We start from the raw sequence: 24,737 nt of genomic DNA on the forward strand, positions 1-24,737 counted from the left end.
ACAGCACCCGTCTTTAAATTCTTCTGGAATCCATTTTCAATGTAAGTTGAGAGGGCCAGGGCTTGTTCACAGGTACATCTTCCTGGGCGGAAACCAGCTTGGGCGGGTGATAGGAATTTCTCTGTAAGATGAGAAATACGTGACAGAAGCAGCCTCTCAAGGAGTTTGTAACACATGGAGAGGAGAGAAATTGGTCTATAGCTGGCGGCCAGTGTTGGGTCTTTCTTTGGTTTCAAAACCGCTATAATCTTCGCACGACACCAAGCTTTGGGCATAGACTCAGATTCCAAGATGTGGGACAGGAATGAAGCGACCCACTTCTTTGCCATGGGGCCCAGGTTAAGAATGAGTTCTGGGGTGATGTTATCATAGCCAGCAGCTATTCCCAGTTTAACCTTCTTCAAAGCGTCTTCCAGTTCAGACAGTGTAAAGGGAGAGAGTTTTGGAGATGGACAAGATAACGAAGTGGGATAACCACTCATGGGAAATTTCTCTTTTCCAGACTGGGTTGATCTTAGCACGTCCCACTTGAGTTAGGTGACTGGCCACTGAGTTTGGAGATACGAGAGGATGGGAGACGGGAGGGGGTTGGCTACTGGCACCCAGTCTGTGAAGAAGCTTCCAGGCCTTCCTACTTGAGTGGGAGAAGTTCAGACTTTCCGTGAGTTGTTGCCAGTGGGCTTGGCGTGCTGCATTCAGGGAGGCAATGAGATGGTCAGCCACATCTGGGTCGCCTGACTCATCATACTGCTTTAGTAGTTGCTCGCATTCAGCATCAAGACAAGGCGTATAGTTAGCATGTCTCCCACAAGGAATGGCTTGGGAAGCTGCTTTGAAGATGGCTTGGTGGAAGCGCCTGTAGGAATCTTCAGAGGGGATAAAGTTAATTGGAATTGCAGGAATAGATTTGTTGGTAAGATCACTGAACAGATGCCAGTTTGCTTTCCGAAAGTTCCATCTTAGTTTCTCCGAGCACAGAATCAGTGGGAGCTGAAGACCAATGTGGATGATAGCTGGGCGGTGATGACTGTGCGGGAAGATCTTGAGAACTTGTCTCGTAGCGGGAAAGGCTTGGCCTTTGACTGTGCTAATCCAGCACAGGCCGGGTGACGAGTCTTTATTCCATCTAACACAGTGAAAAGCCCCAAATCTTATTTCCTGGTGCCTTTTGATGTGACTAATTTACATCAAGCCTTGTTCTTCCTTCTCTATCTCACCTTACTGGTTCAACCCCTATTTTTCTCTCAAATGCCTTTGGATAATTAAATGCCTGCATCAGTAGACTAATTGTTTTGACCTTTTATGTATCACATCAACTCTTGTCATACCAACCCCCTACCATAGGGAGCAAGCTGACCTCTAAGAAACCTGTGAATTCTGACATATTTGTTCTTTGTTTAACTTTCTACATTAACCCAAACCCACCTCCCAATAAATGAGTGTTTGTGCCAGAATGCTCCCTGAAGTCTCTTGTCTAGATCTTTGAGCCCTTTAGAGCCAAAGAGGGAGAATTGGTAAGCTTACCTCCTGGCTGGTGCCACCCCACGTGAGCCCCAGAAAAATTATTTATGAGTGCTGAGAACTCACAAGACTTGGAACCAGGGCTGGGGTACATCAGAGGGTACATCAGACCACATTCTTCAAATATATGGATCCTTGGGTTAGAACTTCAGCATCCAAAAGCTAACAAGCCAAGCAAATCAAGCAGACTAATTCTGCTGTTCAGCTCATCTATGATGAGGGGCAAGAAGCTTTGACTCTGCCTCAAGTCTCGGATTTGAACTATTGTTCAGATCTGAAAGTCAAATTATCTGTGCTTATTCAAAACACTTAGTTGTCCAATAATCATAGCAGAGAAAACTAGAAGTCTAATTCCTTTTCTTCTTCCTTTTCTTATTCTTTTTTCTTCCTCCTCCTTCTCCTTTTTTGTAGTGGAGAATGTGAATTTTCATGGAGATTATGGGAAGAATCACAAGCTATTGTATTCCATAAAGTGAAAAAAATCCTATTTTCTCCCTCCCCAGGGGTTATTTTTTATTTTTTATTAGTGATTTAATATTGATTTAAAAATTATAACATAACAGATATATAATTCCATAACTTTCTCAATACCAGAGTTTTGTGTCTCTACTCCCTCTATTGTGAACTGCAGTAGTTCTCCCAAGATCATAGATATGGGTTGACTATTATTTCTATAGCCATCTATCTATATTTATATATATATTTGCCTACTTTTTTCCTATGGTTCTGCCTTCTCTTCCTTTTTTTTTTAATTGAGGGGGTTAATGCTTTACAGTGCAATAACTGACATATACATACAATTTCATTATGTAATAGACCCCCCCAAGGACTGTGATTTTAAACAGTCTACATGTTTATAATTCATTTTTTGTAATTCTTTTCTGTGTGCTTCCAAAATATAAGTCTGTTTTGCTTTTGGGGTCAGGTATAAGCCATACTGTTTCCACATTGACCAAGTTGACCCTTCCTAGTAGCTGACAGCTTGGTGACCTGCATTAGGGGAGGTAGCTGGATAAATGCCCATTCTCCAGTACTTAGTGGCTTATCTAGAGTCTCTCTCTGATGCTTTAGAGGGATTTTACTGATTACAGAAGCCCTGTACTTGCTGTCACCTCTTCTCTCTTTTTTATTTTTAATTATTTTTTCTTTATTTTAAAAAAATATTTATTTATTTATTCCCTTTTGTTGCCCTTGCTGTTTTATTATTTTAGTTATTATTATTGTAATCCTTGTTGGATAGGACATAGATAAATAGAGAGAAGAGGGGGAGACAGAGACGGGGAGAGAAAGGCAGACACCTGCAGACCTGCTTCACCACTTGTGAAGTGACTACCCTGCAGGTAGGGAGTCAGGAGCTCGAACTGGGATCCTTATGCCTTATTAATGATTAGTGATTTTCTGTCATGTTATATTAGCTACTGGCCCAATTGTGTGACTGCAAAGTTGAATGTTTACTCTGTGCCTATAATTGGGTCAAATATTAGTGAAATGCCTACATTGTTTTCTTGAGTACCTCACAACTTTATAGATATGATTTAAAAAATACAGTGTGATAACTATCATGAAATTTCAAGGTAGCAAGTATAATGACAATAACCCCAAGGGCTAGAATCAGCTGCTATATTCTTGCCTTTAGGATCCCGACAATCTGTTCAGCTTTATATCTGAATGCTTTTTCAGCCACCAAGCTGCATGATGCCAACCAGACTTCCCTAATAGTGGACCTCACCAATGTACCCTGGACCCCCACCTCTCCAGAGTCCTGCCTCACTAGGGAAAGATAGGGAAAGGCTGGGAGTATGGACTGACCCATGTTCAGTGGAGAAGCAAGTACAGAAGTCAGACCTTCCACTTTCTGTACCCCATAATGATCCTGGGTCCATATGTATATATTCACATTTAGCATAGGATTCTGTGACCTCTGAGTCCCTGTCAGGCTGAGCTTGCAGTCCATGCTCCCAGAGGGATAAAGAATAGCAAAGCTTTCAAGGGAGGAGATGGGATATGGAACTTTGGTGATGGAAATTGTGCCCCTCATATTCTATGGTCTTGTTGGTATTTTTTATTTTATAAATAAGAAAAAAAATTTAAAAAGATTCCTTAGAGAGGATTTAAAAATGTTTTCTTGACTGCTGTGTAGGATTTAAGTAGGGAAGGAAAGGCACCCCAGGGAAGTGTGTAGTGGCAACATTAGCAAAGAATGGAGGTTAGGATAAAAGGAGGTCTAACAGTGTAGCACCCTGGCCCCGAGGGAAAAAAGAAGTCACTTCTGTGTAAATGTGTTTGTATTTGATGTATCTTGAAGCCCTAATAGGAATTTTGGGTCACTTACCCTTTTGGATTATGCAGGTGATGGGGAACAGCAGTAGAGGGTCCTTAATGTACATGGTGAACACTGGGGCTCTACTGCAGCCAGGTGTCTATCTGCTTGTTAAAGTCAAGAAGATATTAGCTGTAGAGGAAAGGAAACTCTGCAATCTGCAGCAAAAGCAGTTGGCTGTGTTTAAGAGCCAAGAGAAAAGCTCTTGTGCTTTTGAGGCTTTTCCTGCTGTTGAGGAAATGTAAAGCTACCCCACTCTTTTTTTGTGTGTATCTGAACTTTGAGTTTGTAGTCCATGTTCTTCCCAAGGAAATTTTAAATCTATGAGTCCTAAAGTATTTTATCTATTTATAAGGCTGGTGCTACTGATTAGGCCAAGAACCATCATCATCCTTCCTTATCAATACTCTTATTTCTAATGGCATCTAAATGAGGTGCCTGGTAATTTAAGGAATAATCATGTGACTAAACTAGAAGATTGGAGGCTGGGTGGTAGCACACCAGTTTCAGCCCACATAATATAAAGTGCAAGGACCAGTAAAAAGAGCCCTCACCCAACCTCCAGCATGTTTCTATCTTCCCCTAGTGGGGGAGGACTCTGGGAAGGGGAGGTTCCAGGACACATTGGTGAGGCTGTTTGCCCAGGGGACTTAGGATGGAATCACAGTAGCACCTACAACTTGGTGGCTGAAAGGAAGTAAGATATAAAGAAAGACAAAACAATAAAATTGAGTAATAAACAGGAACCAAAAAGTAGGAATAAAGCAGATGAGAATATGTATTTTAGGGTGGAGAGAAACTAGGAAAGCTATTTTAGGTATGTTCCTAGACACTCATGACTTTAATAATTTTTGCCTGAGCCCAATAACTTAACATGCAGGTGGACTAAAATCATGATCTGGAAAGATGGTGTCAGAGTTGAGAACAGGACTAGAAAACTAGATTAGAGCAGAGAATAGCTCCTGAACTTGAAGAAAGAATATTGTTAGGTTCATGTGACACTAAAAGGACCAGAGAGATAGAGAGGATATAACCTAAGTCCCTCTCAGGTTTTAGCACCAGAGTGTTAGAATTATGAGGCATTGAGTAAGTCAAGTGGAGTTGGGTGCTGAGTAAAGTCAAGTAGAGTCAGGAGTGCAGACAAAGGAAAGTTTAATATAGTAGCCAAAGGTGTATGTGTTTGGGGAGATGGAGAGCCTAATCTGTGGGGAGCTAAAAGCCTGAAGTGGGTGGGACCTGTTGTTGATTCTTATATAGAATGCTGTTACTTTGGCATGAGAAGGGTCGTGGCCTGGGTCAGAGGATTTATGATCCATTTCTGGTTGGATATAACCAGTAAATCTTCCTGTGTGGATAAGGTGTTTGCTTATTCTTAGCACATAGCCTCCAGTCTGTTTTAGCAAGATAAGTTCTTCCCATGAGAGTAGTGGGATAGATCTCAGCATAATTCCTTCATATATAAATACCATTAACTGTTACTACTTTCCACCTGATCCAGGGCCCATATATATAAACATTTCACATAGGAGCCTGTGACTTCTGAGGCCCTGTCAGTCTGAGCTTGCAGTCCATGATCACAACTAGGAACATTCTAGGCTGAACGCATTTTAGGACCAGTCTTCGTAGAGTGCCAGAGTAAGCTGACTCAGCCTCCATTTGGGGAAAGGAGCAGTCTCACAGGGAGGATTTAAAAAGCAGCATTACTCAACTCTGGCAAATAAACAAAACATTTTGTTCTGATAGGCTATAGATTCATTTAAACAAAGCCTTTGACTTCCATATGCCCTATCATGATGTCACCCTGACATCCCCGGGCAGATGACCCTACCAATATGTCCTGGAGCCCTGCCTCCCCAGAGCCCTGCCCCACTAGGGTAAGAGAGAGACATGCTGGGAGTATGGATTGGTCTGTCAATGACCATATTCAGGAAAGCTTTTGGGGGGAGGGAGGAAATAGGGAGTTCTGATATTGGGAATTGTACCTCTTTACGGTCTTGTCAATATCGCCAATTTATTTTATTTTTTAATTTTTATTTATAAAAAAGAAATATTGACTAAACCATAGGATAAGAAGGGTACACTCCATACAATTCCAATCACCAGAACTCCATATCCTATCCCCTCCCCTGATAGCTTTCCTATTCTTTAACCCTTTGGGATCTAAGGTCATTGTGGGATGCAGAAGGTGGAAGTTCTGGCTTCTGTAATTGCTTCCTTGCTGAACATGGGAATTGACAGGTTGATCCATACTACCAACCTGTCTCTCTCTTTCCCTAGTGGGGAAGGGCTCTGGGGAAGCAGAGCTCCAGGACACATTGCTGGGGTTGTCTTTCCAGGGAAGTCTGGCTGGCATCATGCTAGCATCTGGAACCCGGTGGTTGAAAAGAGAGTTAAAATACAAAGCCAAACAAATTGTTGACCAATCATGGACCTAGAGGCTGAAATAGTGCAGATGAAGAGTTGGGGGGGGTCCTCCATTTTGTAGATAGCTAGTAGGCATATTTTAGTTATATTCCAAAGGGCCTGTTGCTATACTAGGTTTTTTTTTCTTTTTCTTTTTTTCCCCTGAGCAAGAAATCTGATATGCCAGTGGATCCAAGTTATTGTCTGGGGAGATGATGTCATGGTTGGAAAAAGGACCAGAAAGCTGTATCAGGGAAGAGAGTAGCTCTATAATATGGGAAGGGCGTATAAATATTGTTGACTGTAAACCCTATCGAGTAGATATGATCTGGGCCCATATTCAGCATAGAAGCCTATATGACCTCTGCATCCCTGTAGATCTGAGCTCACATTCTGTGGTCATGAGCAGGAACATTCCATGCTGCCCCAATATTGACTCATCTTCCTCAGGTGTAGCATAGATTATGTTGTCCATCCTCCCTTCGGAGAATAGGGACCATTCTCTACCATTGTTGATCCAAGTTGAGGCCAAGGTCCTTTGGGGGGCCCATAAAGGGGTCTATTTTGTTGTTCCTGATAGAGATGACTGGTAACAATGGAGAGAGGGATTTATTTGAGGTCTAGGCCCATTATGCCTATTTGGGAGTCTCAGGACTCCCCCGAATAGGGCCCCAGATGATGGAATGGCCTGATAGTGACTGAAGAGTCATCATTAAAGTATTCCAGTCTCTTGTACTTGTGAATCAAAATTCTTTATGGAATGCAGAAGATAGGAGTTCTGGATTCTGTAGCTGCTTCTCTGATTGACATGGGCATTGGCAGGTCAATCTATAGCCCCAGCCTGTTTCTATCTTTTCCTAGTGGAGTAGGGCTCTGAGAAGGTTGGATTCTAGGACACATTGGTGAGGTCATCTGACCAGGCAAGCCAGGTTGGCATCATGGTAACATCTGCAACTTGATGACTAAAAGGAGGTAAAATAGAAAGCAGGACAAGATGATTAATAAATAGAGAACCAAAAAAGTAGGAATGGGTGGGGTAATTAGCATAATGTTTATGCAAAGAGACTTTCCTTCCTGAGTCTTCATAGGTTTAATTCCCAGGTTTAATTCCCCCATACCACAATAAGACAGAGCTAAGCAGTGCTCTGGTAAAAAATAAATAAATAAATAAATAAATAAATAAATAAATAAATAAGTAGGAATAGAGTAGATGAGAATAGGGTTGTTAGGGTGTTAGGGTGGAATGAATCTATTAAGTCTATTTTAGGTATGCTCCGGGGGCCTATGGCTTCTATAACTTTTTCTTGTGTTTGATAGCTAATATGGAGTTGTACAAAAATATTGTTTGGGCTAGAAAGCTGGATTAGGGCCTACTCTTTATCTTTACCCTCATTACTTGCTAGTCTCTACTATCATTTTCATCATCTGCCAGAGAGACTGTCATAATGTGCATATATATATAGTAAACTTACATATAAAATTTCTGATCTCAAAATACATCTATGCCTCTATGTCTGAATTGACTAGGCCAGGCTTCAATAACAAACTACTTTGTTTTTACTTTTTTAAATTGATTTAATAGTGATCAATAAGACCACAGGATAAGAGGTACAGTTCCACACAATTCCTACCACCAGAGTTCTGTATCCCATCCCTTCCTTTGGAAGCTTTACTGTTCTTTATCTCTCAGGGAGCATGGACCCAGGATCATTATGGGGTGCAGAAAGTGGAAGGCCTGGCTTCTATAATTGCTTGGTAGCTGTCTCCTTGACTGAGACTGTTCACCTGGTTAATGCTATAGACCAAATAATTAACAATTTAATAAAGAGCATGATAACACAAACTAGTAGTGTTAAAAATATTTGCATAGATTAAATACATTGGAAACAGCAATAAAATGCATAGGAAATAAAATTATTTTATAAGACAACAACTTTAGTGTGATTGTGAATACCTTGCCATCTGTGTTACATTATAATACTATAACATGACTTGGAAAAGATAAAGCAAATTTTAAAAGGTGATTTTTTTATGATGATAGCAGATACTGATGTACCGAGCAGTTAGATGAAAGTCTCTGATGGATTAGCCCCAGTACATGACTTTCTGGCCTCAGTCACAAACTTTGTATTGCAATTAGATCTGGACTCCTATTTTTGTTTTTTTTTTTTCCTCCTAGCCCTCCAAATGATATTGCAGATGAAGTGAGATCTTAATGTGATAGCCAGATGTTTAGTGCAAGGCTTGCAACAGATTTACTTACATCAACACAACAAAACAAAAGGGGAGAGATGTGAAAGCTAAGAAAACGAGCATGGGAAAACTAGCTAGACAGACAAATATTGTTTACCTAACATTAAATAATAATATTGATCAGTTCCTCAGAAATAATGCAAGTGTAACCACAAACATGTCTTAGAAACAACTCAAATGTAGCTACAAACATGTTGATTCTAATTCTGATTCAAATAAACATGGGCAAAAGGCTCAGATTTGGACACTTAGTTCTCCACTGTTGGTCCTGTTTCTCTACCAGAGTTTCAGGGAATCATTCTTGTGTTTTCTGGCCTAAATCTGGATTATTTCAATCATGTGGAATCTATAGTATTCAAACACATGAACCTGCAAAAAAAAAAAAAAAAGAAAGAAAAAGAAAAAGAAAAAAAAGAAAAGAAATAAAAAAAGAAGCAAGTAAACCCATATATGAGTGCACGGTGTTGTATTTTTTTGTGGAAGTATGGTGGTTATAGCTGGGATCCTGGGGCACAGAACTTTGATGGTGGGTGCAGTATAGAACTACACAGTGTAAGTTTTAACCTTATAAACCCACATTTAATTAAATATTAGAAAAAGAAAACAGCTGTTTGGAAAAAATAACTGAGATAAAGAACATGATTAAGAAAGAGAGAGGGCTATCAGAAAATAAGAAAAGGGTGGCGTAGCTAGCATAATGGTTATGCAAAAAAACTCTAAAGTCACAGGTTCAGTCTTCTGTACTACTGTAAACCAGAGCTGATTTGTGCTCTGGCAAAAATTAAAAACAAAAACAAACAAATAAACAAAACAATTTGTGTAACTAGGTAGCAGTGACATAGGACACTGAAAAATAACCCAGGTGTGGGGGGATAGCATAATGATTATGCAAAAAGAGTCTAATGCCTGAGGTGCTGAGGTCCCAGGTTCAATCCCCCATACCACCATAAATCAGAGCTAGACGGTGCTCTGGTAAAAAACAAAAACAAAACAACAAGAAGAAAACCATTACACACACTTTCACACACCCCCCCCACTCATACTCATACTCACACACACACAGCACAGCAGGCTTATGGAGTAAGGCCAAGGAGAACATCATCCATATCATAGGGTATGGTAGAGAGAAAAAGATAAAAACCTTAATTAAAGAAATAATAGCCTGAAACATATTTAACTTAACAAGGGGATAGAGATACAGAGCCAAGGGTTAAAAAGGAAACTAAACAAAATAAATTCAAATAGATACAGATCAAGACATTATATAATGATTAAGTGGTTAGTACAGCAAGAAGATAAAGCATTGCTTAATTTAAGTGTGATAGTACTAGGAACACAATGAAAGGCTTTCTACACTTCCCTTGTCTTCTAGGAAGACACCTACCAATAAGGAATAGAGGAAGCAGTAGCCATACAAAGAGCTGAACAGACGAGCTTAGTGAGCACATAAGGGTCATTCTGTTGCAAAAGAGCAAATTCACATTTTTCTCAAGTGTATATGCAATGTATTCTCAGGTATAGATCATATATTGTGATATAAAGTTATGAAAAATAAAATCATACACAATATTTTTGTGCCATTACAGTACTACAAAATTTTAAACCAACCACAAAACAAAGGAAAAGACATGGAAACTAAATGACAGTATTTTCAATAATCCCTAGAAAATGAAGAAATTAAAACTGGAATTGGCGTATTGCATCGAAGTAAAAGACTCTGGGGTGGGTGGGTGGGGGCGGGGAGAATACAGGTCCAGAAAGGATGACAGAGGACCTAGTGGGGGTTGTATTGTAATATGGAAAACTGAGAGATATGATACATGTACAAATTACTGTATTTACTGTTGAATATAAAACATTAATTCCCCAATAAAAAATTTTTAAAAAGAAATTAAAACAGAAAAAAAAATCTGTGGAGGCAGTTCCAAGCATGGTTCATAGGGTAAAGTATACACATTACTACGGGTGGGGAACTAGGTTCAAGTCTCCAATCTTAACTTGCAGAATGGGAAGCTTTACAAGTGGTTGAGCAGTGTTACAGTTATTTCTCTTTCTCATTTTCTCTTTCCTTCAATTACTCCCTGTCTCTCACCCTTGATTAGAGAGAAAGAAGAGAGGGACAATGGCTATCAGGAAGGTGGAGGAGTGCAGACACCAAGACTCAGTGATAATCCTGGTGATATATTAAAAAAAAAAATACTTGGAGACAAAATGAAGATACAAGTTTTTGGAAACCACATAATTCAGTAAAAATTCACTTAAGAGAAAAGATAATAGCAATCAATTTTTAACGTTAAAAAGTTGATGACTTGTTTATAACAGCGTACTAAACCTAGGTCAGGAAGGAACAAACTTGAAAAGACTGATCACATGTATGATACTAGAAGTGGTAATGGAAAATATCCACCCATCCACCCCCAAAGAAAAATGTTAGAAGGTAGTTTACCAGTAAATTCTGTCAAGCCTTCACAGAATTTACACCTACTCTTCTCAGTCTCCTCAAAGAAGTTAAAGAAGATGAAGTGTATACATTTTAAGCATATTTTATAGGACTGATATATCTCTACTAACAAAGCCAGACAAAAAGACTAGAAAAAACATATACTGACCAATATCTAATACAAATTGAAAATAAGTTTCTCAGCTAAATGCTGAACTCAACAATATGTTCCAAGAATCTTATACCATGACAGAGTGGGATTTCTTCCAGGAATTCAGTGATAATTCTATATATGTAAATAGATAGCTACATTCACAAAGGTAGAACAGAAATCAAACCATTCTTAGTCTGGGAAGAAAACTCATCAGTAGACCAGATGGTTTTAAACCTGAGAAGCTTTCACCTTGTCATGCGATAGAAAGATATATATTTTAAATATTTATTTTATTTATGTATTCCCTTTTGTTGACAGAAAGATATTTTTCAGAATCATGTAATTATATCACTAGATGGAGATACAGCCTTTGACCAGATTCAGTGCCCATTTATAATAAGATAAAATGCTTAATTAGTTTAAAGGAATGTATCTCAACAAACCTAAAGTATTATCACAGTGATGAAAATGAGAAGTTTCCACTTTAAGACAAAGAACAAGACATGGTTGTCCACGTTCACTCCTTCCAGGTAATTTAGTATGAGAAGTTTTTCCTAGAGCAATTAGCAGCAAGATGTGAAGAAATGTTGGTTTAAAAACAAGGAGTAAAACTATCATTATCTGCCAATGGTAAAATGGTAAATACAGAAGCCCCATAGATTGCACTAAGAGTCTACCAAGAATAATAAATAAAGTAGTAGGCTATAAATCAATACACAACAACACATTGCAGTTCTGTTTAGAATCGATGAATAAGAACAAAAAGGAATTAAAGTGGCAATCTCAATTATGATTATATAAAAAGCTATTAAACACTTATGAATAGAGCAAGTTGTGGTATGTATACACAATGGAATACTACTCAGCTATAAAAAATGGTGACTTCACCGTTTTAGCCAATCTTGGATGGACCTGGAAAAAATTCATGTTCAGTGCAATAAGTCAGCAAGAGAAGAATAAATATGGGATGATTTCACTCTCAGGCAGAAGTTAAAAAACAAAACCAGAAGAGAAAACACAAGTAGAACCTAAACTGGAGTTGGTGTATTGCACCAAAGTAAAAGACTCTGGGAGTGGGTGTGGGGGAAAATACAGGTCCAAAAAGGATGACAGAGGACCTAGTGGGGGTTGTATTGTTATATGGAAAAATGAGAAATGTGATACATGTAAAAACTATTGTATTTACTGTTGAATGTAAAACATTAATTCTCCAATAAAGAAATTTAAAAAATAATAACTTGGCTGATACAGTGCACACAACTGGATATTTGTCTAGGGACCTTGGGCCTAAGACATTATGAGCAACAGAAGAGAATCCTTGTTTCAAAGATGACCCCTAGTGAGAAGAGTGACTTGAGTAATGGCTAGTTAGAAACAGGTCAGGGTTTTGACGAGGTTTGATATTGGGTATGTCAAAAGGGTACAGGGGAGAAAATTACATATAAGAAAAGCCTGTATTATGACAGATACTATGTCAGACATTTTAGATATGTTTATTCCTCAAGACAACTGATAAGTAGACTGAGGCTGAGAGATGTTAAATAATATTTGAAAAATCATACAGCTATGAAATGATTAAAATGTAATTGTCTGGTACTAAATATAGTGTATTTTTCTTTAGTTTCTAAATTATCTTTATTTTATAGAGACAGCCAGAAATTGAGAGGGAGGGGGGAGATAAATAGATAGATAGAGAGAGAGAGAGAGAGAGAGAGAGAGAGAGACCTGCAGTCCTGCTTTACCACTTGTGAAGCTTTCCCCATACAGGTGGGGACCAGAGCTTGAACCTGGGTTCTTGCACACTGTAACATGTGCACTCAACCAGGTGCACCACTACCCGGTGTCTTAGTGTATTTTTCTACTTGATCTTAACTTTTTATTTTCTATTTACAGGGCATTGCATTTGTCTTGTCAATGTCTGACTTCTGCCTCTATGAATCTGTTAGGCTGTAGCTATCCAACTGTATACCCAGGTTATGCTACATTAACAAATAGCTTCTAAGCCTCAAAGACTTGAAATAAGCTCCTTTTCTCTCAACCTAATGTCCTCTCTGGGTCAGCTGTAGGTTAGTCTTGATGCCATCTGGTTAAGGATGTAGGCTATTGGACTTGATACTATCTGGAAAGTAAAAATTGATGTATATCAGTGGCCTATGTAATATGACTAACCTCTCATAGACAAATATTTCCTATAGCAAAACAAAATAAAATAAAATAAAAGACAATGGTAGTGATCAGAAAGCCATAACAATATTCTACTTCCATATGCCATATTTTTCTCTATTTGGGTTTACATATATATTTAAATATTTTATTTATTATAGATAGAGAGATAAATTGAGAGGGGAGAGAGATCTGCAATGCTTCACTGCTCTTGAAGATTTCCCCAATGCAGATGGGATCAGGATATTGAACTAGGGTCCTTGCACAATGTAATGTGTGTACTCAACCAGATGTGCCATTGCCAGGCCTCATTACTTTTATATTTTGACCAGTACTTTTTTTGCTTGTTTACTAAATCTTTAACAGGTGCACATATATATTTAGATAAGTGTGACAGTCAATTATTAGATCTATCTTCGGATGTGTCTCAGTTTCTAACTGCATTTTTTTCTCAACTAGAAGCACTGTCTTCAATGACTATCTGCTGAAATCCTTATCCTTTCAAACCCACTTCCCGATCTCTCTCTTCCAGGAAGCTACTACACATTTTGTACCAATGTCAGTAGGAAAGAATATTTTTTGAGGATAGATAACTCTTTAAGCACTATCTTAGAAAATTTAAAAATGCTTATTATAATAATGGCTCCCAAATGTGTTAATTTCAGGACCCTTGACAGTCTTAAAACTGAGAAGCCTAAAGAGTTGATGTTTATGTGAACTGTACCTGTTGATACTGAATATGTTTGAAATTGAGACCAAAAGTTGTATATTACAATAATAGTTAAGCCTGCACCCTTTACCCATCAGCATGATGATGTCACATCATGCAGTCACTAGAAAGTTTCATTCTGGGGATGGAGCCAAGATGGCAACTTGGGAGCAGCTACTGGTTTGGTTTCCAACAACATCTGCTGGAAATGATAGGATTCCTGGCCTTCAACAGGACACTGAATAATGGGTCTTAGTTGTGAAACCAAGGAGGTGACTATAGCTCAATTTGGGTTAGAAAATAGAGAATAAAGAAAGGAAAAAAATTTGTATTATTCCCAAAGTGCACCCCTACACCCCCATACACAGACCCTGGGGGCTGGAGAGCAGCTCCTAGCAGGCTCCCCGGCTGAGCTTCTTTCTTTACCAAGAATCCTGGCTCACCAAGGTTGTCATTCCAATCCTGTTCCTTTCTGAAACCCTTGGCTCTTTTTCTTTCTAAGTATACAAAATATTTGTACACCTATATTAATAACAGCACAATTCGTACTAGTTAAAACCTGGAAGCAACCCAGGTGCCCAACAACAGATGAGTGTCTGAGAAAGCTGTGGTATATATACACAATGGAATACTATGCAGCTATTAAAAACAATGAACCCACCTTCTCTCAACCACCTTGGACAGAGCTAGAAGGAATTATGTTAAGTGAGCTAAATCAGAATGATTAAAATGAGTGTGGGATGACCCCACTCATCAACAGAATTTGAGAAAGAAGATCAGAAAGGGAAATTAAAAGCAGGATCTGACTAAACTGATCGTAGGGCACCAAAGTAAAACCCTGTGGTGAGGGGGAGACTGGACATGTGGCTTCCTGGGCCGGGGGGGTGGGGGTGGAGGTGGGGGTGGGTGGGTGGAATGGTACACAGTCTTTTGGTGTTGGGAATGGTGTTCATGTACACTCCTATTAAAGTGTAGCCATATAGATCACTATTTAATTAATATGAGAAGGGGAAAATTGATTGTATGTCTAGAACTTTTTAAAAAACTGACTGAGTCTTTTTAATACATAGGCTGAGTCTTTGATATGCGGACTCTCTTAAAAACATAGACCAGGTAGATCAGAAGCAATCAGTGGCACAGCTATATACAAGATACTGGTACACAATGGAATCCTATGCAGCTATCAAGAACAATGAACCCACCTTCTCTGACCCATCTTGGACAGAGCTAGAAGGAATTATGTTAAGTGAGCTAAGTCAGAAAGATAAAGATCAATATGGGATGATCCCACTCATCAAGAGAAGTTGAGGAAGAAGATCTGAAAGGGAAACTAAAAGCAGGACCTGACCACATTGTAAGTAGGGCACCAAAGTAAAAACCCTGTGGTGAGGGGTAGACATGCAGCTTCCTGGGCCAGTGGGGGGTGGGAGTGGGTGGGAGGGATGGGTCACAGTCTTTTGGTGGTGGGAATGGTGTTTATGTACACTCCTAGTAAAGTGTAGTCATATAAAGCACTAGTTAATTAATATGAGAGGGGGAAAATTAATTGTATGTCTCAATGTTTTTAAAACACAGACTGAGTCTTTTTAATATATAGGCTGTGTATTTGATACGCAGACTCTCTCAAAAGCCTAGACCAAGTAGATCAGAAGCAACCAATAGCACAGCTATATACAAGATACTGGACACTGTACAGCAAACCCTAACAAAAGGACTTTTCAAAGTTAACCCAATTACCAAATAATGTGATGATAACATAAATTATCGATTGTCTTTTTGAACCCTAAGACAGCAGGAACCTCACATCTCCACTATAGAGCCTCTACTTTCCCCAGTCCTGGAACCTTTGGATAGGGCCCACTTTCCCGTATGCCTCTCCCAATCCATATCAAATAATATTGCATCTGCCGACCACAACCTAATCAACACAATGATTGCCACCTCAATATGCTTCAGCTCAGACTGTGTCCAGAGACTTCACGTGTTGGAATGACAACCCTTCAGCTTCAATACTCGGGTGAGACCTTTCCTTTCATCGTATTCTCTAATTCCATCCCAGGTGGTTCACTTTCTAACAAAGTCCCAAAACCTAGATATACAACAGTTTCTGTGAGAGAGAGCATATGTTCACACGTATCCATAAACTACTGCAAAATATATACCTGAAAGCAGAAGTACACTAGAGTTTGCAGTGATTACGCCCCTACCACTTCCTCTCCACTATTCCAAGCTTTGGGTCCATGATTGCTCAACAATTTGTTTCACTTTGTATGTTAACTCTCTTTTCAGCCACCAGGTTCCGGATGCCATCATGATGTAGACCAGGCTTCCCTGGACTGAACCCCACCAATGTGTCCTGGAGCTCCTCTTCCCCAGAGACCTACTAGGGAAAGAGAGAGGCAGGCTGGGAGTATGAATCGACTAGTCAATGCCCATGTTCAGCGGGGAAGCAATTACAGAAGCCAGACCTTCCACCTTCTGCAACCCACAAGGACCCTGGGTCCATACTCCCACAGGGATAGAGAATGGAAAAGCTATCAGGGTAGGGGATGGGATATGGAGACCGGGTGGTGGGAATTATGTGGAGTTGTAGCCCTCCTGTCCTATGGTTTTGTTAATGTCTCCTTTCTTTAGTAAAAAAATTTAAAAAGTAAAAAAAGAAAGTTTCATTCTGTGTTTGACAGAGAAGCTGTGTGTAAAAGTCAAATGATTCCTTGGCATTCTTATGAAAATATATTTCCTCTACAGACTTAAAAAATGTTGGGCAGAGGGTAGATAGCATAATGGTTATGCAAACAGACTCTCAAGCCTGAGGATCCAAATTCCCAGGTTCAATCTCCCTCACTACCATAAGCCAGAGCTGAACAGTGCTCTGGTAGGAAGAAAAAATACAATATATTTAGACTATCCTCTGATATCACCACACAACATTGAGAACCATTGAGATATCATAATTGTTATGAAAAACTACTTTCTTGCTGCCACAATCAATATTCAATCTCTGAAACCATCATAAACCAGAACTTAACAAAGCTCTGGTTTAAAAAAACAAAACAAAACAAAAACACCTATCACAAAGAAGTGAGAAACTAAAGCCATGTGTCAACAACTGTGCTGTACTATATCAACCCCATAATAAAATAAATAAAAATAAAAGTGCATTATTTTTAATTACCATGGAACTAAACCTGCCCTCAGGCATACAAGCATTTTTGCATAACCATTGTGTTCTCTCCAACTCTCAATCTGAATTAGATGGATTCTGAATAATCTCAAGAGCCTTCTCATGAAGGGACTCTGCTCCTCTCAACATTAACCTTTTTTTGCTTACTGTAGAACTGACTGACTACAAGTGTGATTTCCATGTCTGAAATGCCACTGGGACATGTCTAAACATGTATGTGGATAATATGTGGATGTCAAGACAGGAGGCAGTGGAGAAAATCTCAACATTCTGAAAGTTTTCTTTCACTAGAGATGTCATGCCATGGTGAGTTCTAACTTGTTTAGGTCACATATAAATCCATCTAGGGAAAACAGAAACTAGGAAAAAAAAGCACAAAATATACAAAAACTGTCTAAAACTACATCTGAAGTCTATAGATTTTTCCACAGATTTCCTCTTCTTCTTTTCCTTCTTCCTCCTCTTCTCCTCCTTCACTTCCTACTTATCCTTTTCTTTCTTCTTCTCTTTGTCCTCCTCCTCCTCTTTTCCTTCTTCCTCCTCTTATTCTCCTCCTTCTCCTTCTCTTCCTCCTCCTTGCTCTTCTCCTCTATCACTTCCTCCTTCTCCTTTTCTTTCTCCTCCTTGTCCTCCTGCTCCTCCTTTTTTTTTTTGTCCCCCTTTTATTTTTTGCTAGCAGAAGTTTGGTGTTTATATGGCTCCATTGTTCTTAGAAGCATCTTTTTCTTTTCATTTTATTTTTCATTCTTTGTTTTAGTGGTTATGAAAGAGAGAAGAAGGTTCCTTGTGCATGGTAATAGGCAATGTGTATACAGTGTGGGAAGAGTCACCATGCCTTCCACCCTGAAACTTCCCTTCAACTCTGTCTCATTCCATGCCATTACACATTTCCACTTAATTTTTTTTTCTAAGATAACATGTTTATCTTATATCCTAATCTCAGGCCACACTCAAAAGTTTAAGGTTAACTGACTCTGGAAAGCCTAGGTGTCACTGGGACTCAGTTGCATGCTATATCTCATAGGTATAGACCTCTGGGAGACCTGGAGTTACTTTGAAATAGTGTCCACTAACTCTGTTACTCTGAAATTCTGTGTAGAAGACAGTGGGGCCAGGGTTTTTTCAGCTATACAACTGTGTCACCTACTATTTATTTCTTTGATTCCCCCCTTTTTTTTTAGATTTTATAAATAACTAATACCATGCACTATTTCAATATTTGTCTTTCTCTATTTGATTTGTTTCAGTGTGATTCCATCCAGGCTCGGCTATATTGCTGTAAACAGCAAGATTTTATTCTCTTCTACATCTTAAAATATCTGAATATGTGTCATATATTCTCTATTCATTTTTTTGACAGATTGTTTCCATATTTTGGCTACTATGACTGACACAACAGTGAATTAATCTTCAGTATCTGCCTGCATTTAATATTCAAGTTAAGCCTTTGGTTTTCAGCAGTGTGGCTAGTATGTGGCCAGGTAGTATTATTATTTTATTTATAACTGCCTCAAGGTTTCTTTTAGATAATCTAGATCTATGGTTTGATATCTTTCAATCTGGTAAAATTTCTATGTTGTTACTGACATTTCCCAAAGAGAGTGAAACAAGTATGCAAGTGTCTCTCTGACTCATGCCTTCTTTAATCTCCCTCTCCCCTCCCAAGTTTTCTCTGTCCAATCAAATAAAGGGGAAAAAAAGAGGAAAAAGTGGCCACTATGAGCAGTGGATTTGTTATGCAGGCCCCTAGTCTCAGCAATAACTCTGGTTGCAATTAATAAAAATAAAAATAAATGAAAGGAACTGAAGAGATGCTCAACATTAATTAGTCACATCAAAACCACAGTGAAACTACTACTTATATGTCTTGATTAAAAAATTTTTAAAAAGCCAGGAGGAAAAAGATAACTAACAAGCAAGGCCATGATATGGAGGAATTGGTCTTTTTGAATTGCTGGTATGCTGTCACTTTGCAAAATAGTTTGGTCATTAAGCAGAGTCAAGTGCAGAATTGCCATGGGGCCCAATGATCCTCTCTCACTCTGTCAAAGTTGTATTCTCCATTGATTGGGAAGAGCTGTGCAAACAAATATTTGTGTATAAATTATCAGGACAGCACTATAGAGAATTCAAAGGGCTTAACAACCTAAACAGTTGAAGAATGGATACTCATTCTTCAAATGTGAAATATTATTTATAACCAGTTTCAGTGTGCGTAGAATATCTTGAAGAAGTCACATTAAGTGAGATCCAGAAAGCGAAACATGAATATGGGATGATCCTAATCATAGACAGAGGCTGAGAAATAAGAACAGAAAAGGAAACACAAAGCAGAACTTGGACTGAAGTTGGTATTGTACCAAGTAAAGGACTCTGGGGGGGAGGAGAGTGTTCAGGTCCTGGAACATGATGGCAGAGGAGGATCTAGGTGGGGAAGATAGAGTGTGATGTAGAGAACTGAGAAATATTACAAGTTTACAAACTACTGTATTTTATTGCTGACTATAAACTATTAATCCCCCCAATGAAGAAAAAAAGAAAAATCAATCTTAAAGAAACCATACTTAGTAAAAGAAGCAAGCCGTATATTGTTTGATCCTGTTAATTTAAAATATTCATAATGGATAAACTACAATTCACAGAGAGCGGATCTGTTGTCATCAAACCCTTGAGGTTGGAGACTAAGATGGCTATGCAGTCAGTACTGAGTATATTTGCTGGTGATGAAGATGTCTCAGAATTCAATAGAGATAAAGGCTGCACGATACTACAAAGGCACTGAACCTCACTGATCTGTGTACTCTGGAATGGTTACTGATTTAAAATTTTTTAAATTATTTTTATTTATTTATTGGAAAGAAATCAAGAGGAAGGGGGGATAGAGAGGAAGAGAGCTAGAGAGACACATGTAGCCCTGCTTCACCACTCATGAAGTTTTCCCCCTGCAGGTGGGGACTGGGGACTCGAACCTGGGTTCTTGTGCATTGTAACATGTGCACTCAACCTGGTGTGCCATCACCTGGCCCTTGGTTACTGATTTTTATGTTACATGAATTTTGCCTCAAGAAATTTTAAAGCAAATGTTAGTTTAAATGACAACAGCAACAAGAAACAGTCTTGAAAATTTCCTGAACAAAACATTGGGATCATATACAAGCAAGGCTTAATTTAGGTTTCTTTCTTTCTTTCTCTTTCTTTCTTTCTTCCTCCCTTTCTTTATTTATTTTAATTTTTTATTTATAAAAAGGAAACATTGATTAAACTATAGGATAACTCTACATAATTTCTACCACCAGAACTCCATATCCTATCCCCTCCCCAATAGCTTTCCTATTCTTTATCCCTTTGGAGTATAGACCCAAGGTCATTGTAGGATGCAGAAGGTGGAAGGTCTGGCTTCTGTAAGGTTTCTTTTTAATTTTTAAATTATGTTTATTTACTTATTAGAGACAGCTAAAAACAGAGAGGGAAGGGGGTGATAGAGAAGGTAGAGAGACAGAGAGACACCTGCCACACAGTTTCACAACTCACAAAGTTTTACCCTTGCAAGTGGGAACTGGAAGCTCTATTCCAGGTACTTGAGCATTGCAAAATGTGCGCTCAACCAGGTGCACCACCACCAGGCCCCAGTTTAGGTTATTTTGCAAAGTTAACTTGATCTGGGCCATTTCTTCTTTATGTCACTTGAAATCAGTCATAACTTGAATTGTTTTCCAAAAATTAATATGCAATTATAACTAATTAAAATAGATGAAATGCTTGATTGTAATATAGATTTTAAAATATATTACTACCAGTTACTGCTTTTTAACAACAAATGCTGCTTTGTAACTGTACATTTCACAGTATATTCCATATTTTATTTTGTATGTTCCCAGTGAGCAATCTTTCTTTTTTTTCCTTTTTGATGTATGTATATAAAATTTTACTATGATTGGTTTAGTCATGCATTGATTTTGTCTCTGCTGTAGCTTAACTTTTAAAAAATTTTTTTTAATATTTATTTATTTTCCCTTTTGTTGCCCCTGTTGTTTTTCATTGTTGTTGTACTTATTATTGTTGTTGTTGTTACTGATGTCATTGTTGGATAGGACACAGAAAAATGGAGAGAGATGGGGAAGACAGAAAGGGGGAGAGAAAGAGACACCTGCAGACTTGCTTCACCGCTAGTGAAGTGACTCCCCTACAGGTGAAGATCCGGAGGCTTGAACCTGGATCCTTATGCTGGTCCTTGTGCTTTGCACCACCTGTTTGCTTAACCCACTGCGCTACCGCCCAACTCTCTGTAGCTTAACTTTTAACATATCCCAATGGTGAAAACAAGATCCTTTCTCTATTACCTTGATTCTTCATCGTAATAGACATCTTGATTCCATCATCTTTTAACTACCTTCAAATATATACTTTGTTTCAGTTTATCCGGATTTGAAAATTTTCTGATTCATTTATGTGCTTTCAAATCTGTCTTCCAAATCTACAACATTTAATTATCTCTCATTTTTTATTTATTCATTTATTTATTCCCTTTTGTTTCCCATTGTTTTTATTGTTGTAGTTATTAGTGTTGTTGTTACTGATGTCGTTGTTGTTGGATAGGACAGAAAGAAATGGAGAGAGAAGGGGAAGATAGAGATGGAAGAGAAAGACCGACACCTGCAGGCCTGCTTCACCGCTTGTGAAGCTACCCCCTGCAGGTGGGGAGCCCTGGGCTCAAATCAAGATCCTTATGCGGTCCTTGGCTTGGTGCCACGTACGCTTAACCCCTGGCGCTACTGCCTGACTCCCATCTCTCAATTTTTATACAGAATAAAGTAGATTTTCTTACTTTCACCACACAGAACAATTTTTTAAAAATTAAAGTGAATAAGAATTATTCAGGACAATATATTGGTTCTAATTATAAAATTCTGAATTAAAGGAGTTTAATTAAGGGGCTAGGCAGTGGAGCACCTGGTTAAGTGCACACATTATAGTGCACAAGGACCTTGGTTTTTACTGTGGTCTCCACCTGCAGGGGGAAGCTTCATGAGAACTTCTTCTTCTTCTAGCATTTGCCCTTCTTCCATAGCCAGTCAACAGCGTCAGGTTGAGCCTGATGTAAAGTTTCGAGACCTCCTTTGAATCTGGAGAGGTGGCAGTCATTGACTATGTGGGTCATAGTCTGTCTGTAGCCGCAGGGGCAATTCAGGTCATCTCTGGCTCCCCAGCGATGGAACATAGCGGCGCGCCGGCCATGGCCTGTTCAATAGCGACTGAGGAGGGCCCAATCATAATGTGCTAGGTCAAAGCCGGGTTGATGCATGCAGGGGTCTGTGATGAGGTGTTTGTTCTTTACCTCAGCTGACTGCCAACTCTGTTTCCAAGAGACTGGAACAGAGAAGTTCAGTGTAGGCATAGGAGACCTGATTGGGTGACGAGACGTCAAGCGTTGGACAGGGTGGGCGAAGATATCCGCGTAGATTGGCAGGTCCGGTCGAGCGTAGACGTGGGAAATGAACTTAGATGATGCCGCATCCCGACGAATATCTGGCGGGGCGATGTTGCTAAGAACTGGCAGCCATGGAACCGGGGTGGAACAGATGGTTCCAGAAATTATCCTCATGGAGGAATATAATTTGGAATCGACCAAGTGGACATGGAGGCTACGGAACCATACTGGGGCACAGTATTCTGCAGTGGAATAGCATAATGCCAGAGATGATGATCGTAGTGTGGAAGCGCTCGCGCCCCATGAAGAGCTGGCCAGTCTTGCAATGATGTTATTCTTCGCGCCCACCTTTGCTGCAGTTTTATGAGATGTTTGTGAAATGACAGAGTGCGATCGAGAGCAACGCCAAGATAGACTGGCTGGGCTTCATGCCGGATTCTTGTATCGCCAAGCTGCACATTAAGCTCACGCGAGGCTGAGGCATGGTGTAGATGGAAAACAGTTGATACCGTTTTTGCAGTGCTAGGGATTAGTCACCATTTTTTACAGTAATCAGATATCAGAGACATGTCTTTCGTGAGTGTTTCCTTGAGGATGTTGAACTTGGATGCCTGAGTTGCACAGCAGATGTCATCTCGGCGTAGATGAACTTCCTTGAAGAAGTTTCTGGGAGGTCATTGATGTAAATATTAAATAGCATAGGAGCCAGAACAGAGCCCTGGGGGAGGCCACTTGAGACAAGTCTCCATCTGCTAGACTTGTCACCCAGATGCACCCGGAATCTTCTGTTTTGGAGAAGAAACGATATAGTGTTGGCCACCCATGGAGGCAGGCATCTTGAGATCTTGACTAGGAGACCACGGTGCCAGACCATGTCATAGGCTGCTGTGAGATCAACAAAGACAGCACCCGTCTTTAAATTTCATGAGAAGTGAAGCAGGGCTGCAGTTGTATCACTGTCTCTCCCCCTCTCTTATCTCCATCTCCTCTCTCAATTTCTCTCTGTCTCTATCCAATAATAAATAAAGATTTCAGAAGTTTGTTTAAATCAAGGATCGTATCTGAACAAGCACTACAGATGTTTGAAAATCATGAACTATGGAATTGCAAGAAATACTGTTCAATACCATTAATGTAACAGATACATAATAAATATTTCTTGAGAGAATAATGACAACACATGATTAAATTTCTTTGAAATTGTCTTTCTAATGTCACTCTGCATTGAGGATTCAGGGGCCCATGCATCACTGACAACTTAGTGATGCAGAGAAGTCTGTATCATCAACATGCATGGCCTATCAAACTGTGCACAGGGTCAGTCAGTGAATACTACTAAGAGAAGTTTCCATTTTACATAATCTTTATCTTAACATTATATTGGCATTCAATTATCTCTTTAAATCTTCAGACTCTATCAGTTGTAGCTTTTCATTGCCCCACACACAATGCTGGTTAATAGGCTGTGCAATATAAGTAGTGGGAAGGCCTGGGCACTGTCTCATAGTTCATGACCAAGACAAGAAGAATGTGGAAAGGAGTGAAAAGCACACCAGTCATCAGAAAGTAAAGATATTCTCCAGAGAAAGACCAAATAAAGACTCCCATGTCTGGAGCATATATAGGCAAATTAAAAGTATCTGTAGAGTTATCCAGGCTAAATTGTAAATGAAAGCACTCTATAGTTATTATTATTATTTTGATTGACACAAAGCAGTAGAGAAGCAGAGAGAAAGAGAAAGAATGAAAGAAACTGTGGCACTGAAGTTTCTTTCAGCACAGAAGGGCATAGACACTAACATGGGTTGCACAGTAAGTGAGTTATTTCACTGGCCTCCCTTTATAGTTCTTGTGATCCAGGTAGTTAGCTATATGCTCTGTATCTACCTTTGGGTAGAAAAAAGACACTCTGTAGTCCAGGAGATGATGCAGTGGATAAAGTGTTGGACTTTCTAGTATGAGTTCCCGAGTTCAATCCCCAGCAGGACATGTGCCAGAATGATGTCTGGTTCTTGTTCTCTCCTATCCCTCTTGTTAATAAATAAATAAATAAAATAGGGGCTTGGAAAAAAATAGGGACTTGGGTGGTAGTGCAATGGGTTCAGTGCATGTGGCACGAAGCTCAAGGACAGCTGTTTGAGTCCCCGGCTCCCTACCTGCAG

This window comes from Erinaceus europaeus, chromosome 3, assembly GCF_950295315.1.
Source record: "Erinaceus europaeus chromosome 3, mEriEur2.1, whole genome shotgun sequence".
Classification (NCBI taxonomy): Eukaryota; Metazoa; Chordata; class Mammalia; order Eulipotyphla; family Erinaceidae; genus Erinaceus; species Erinaceus europaeus.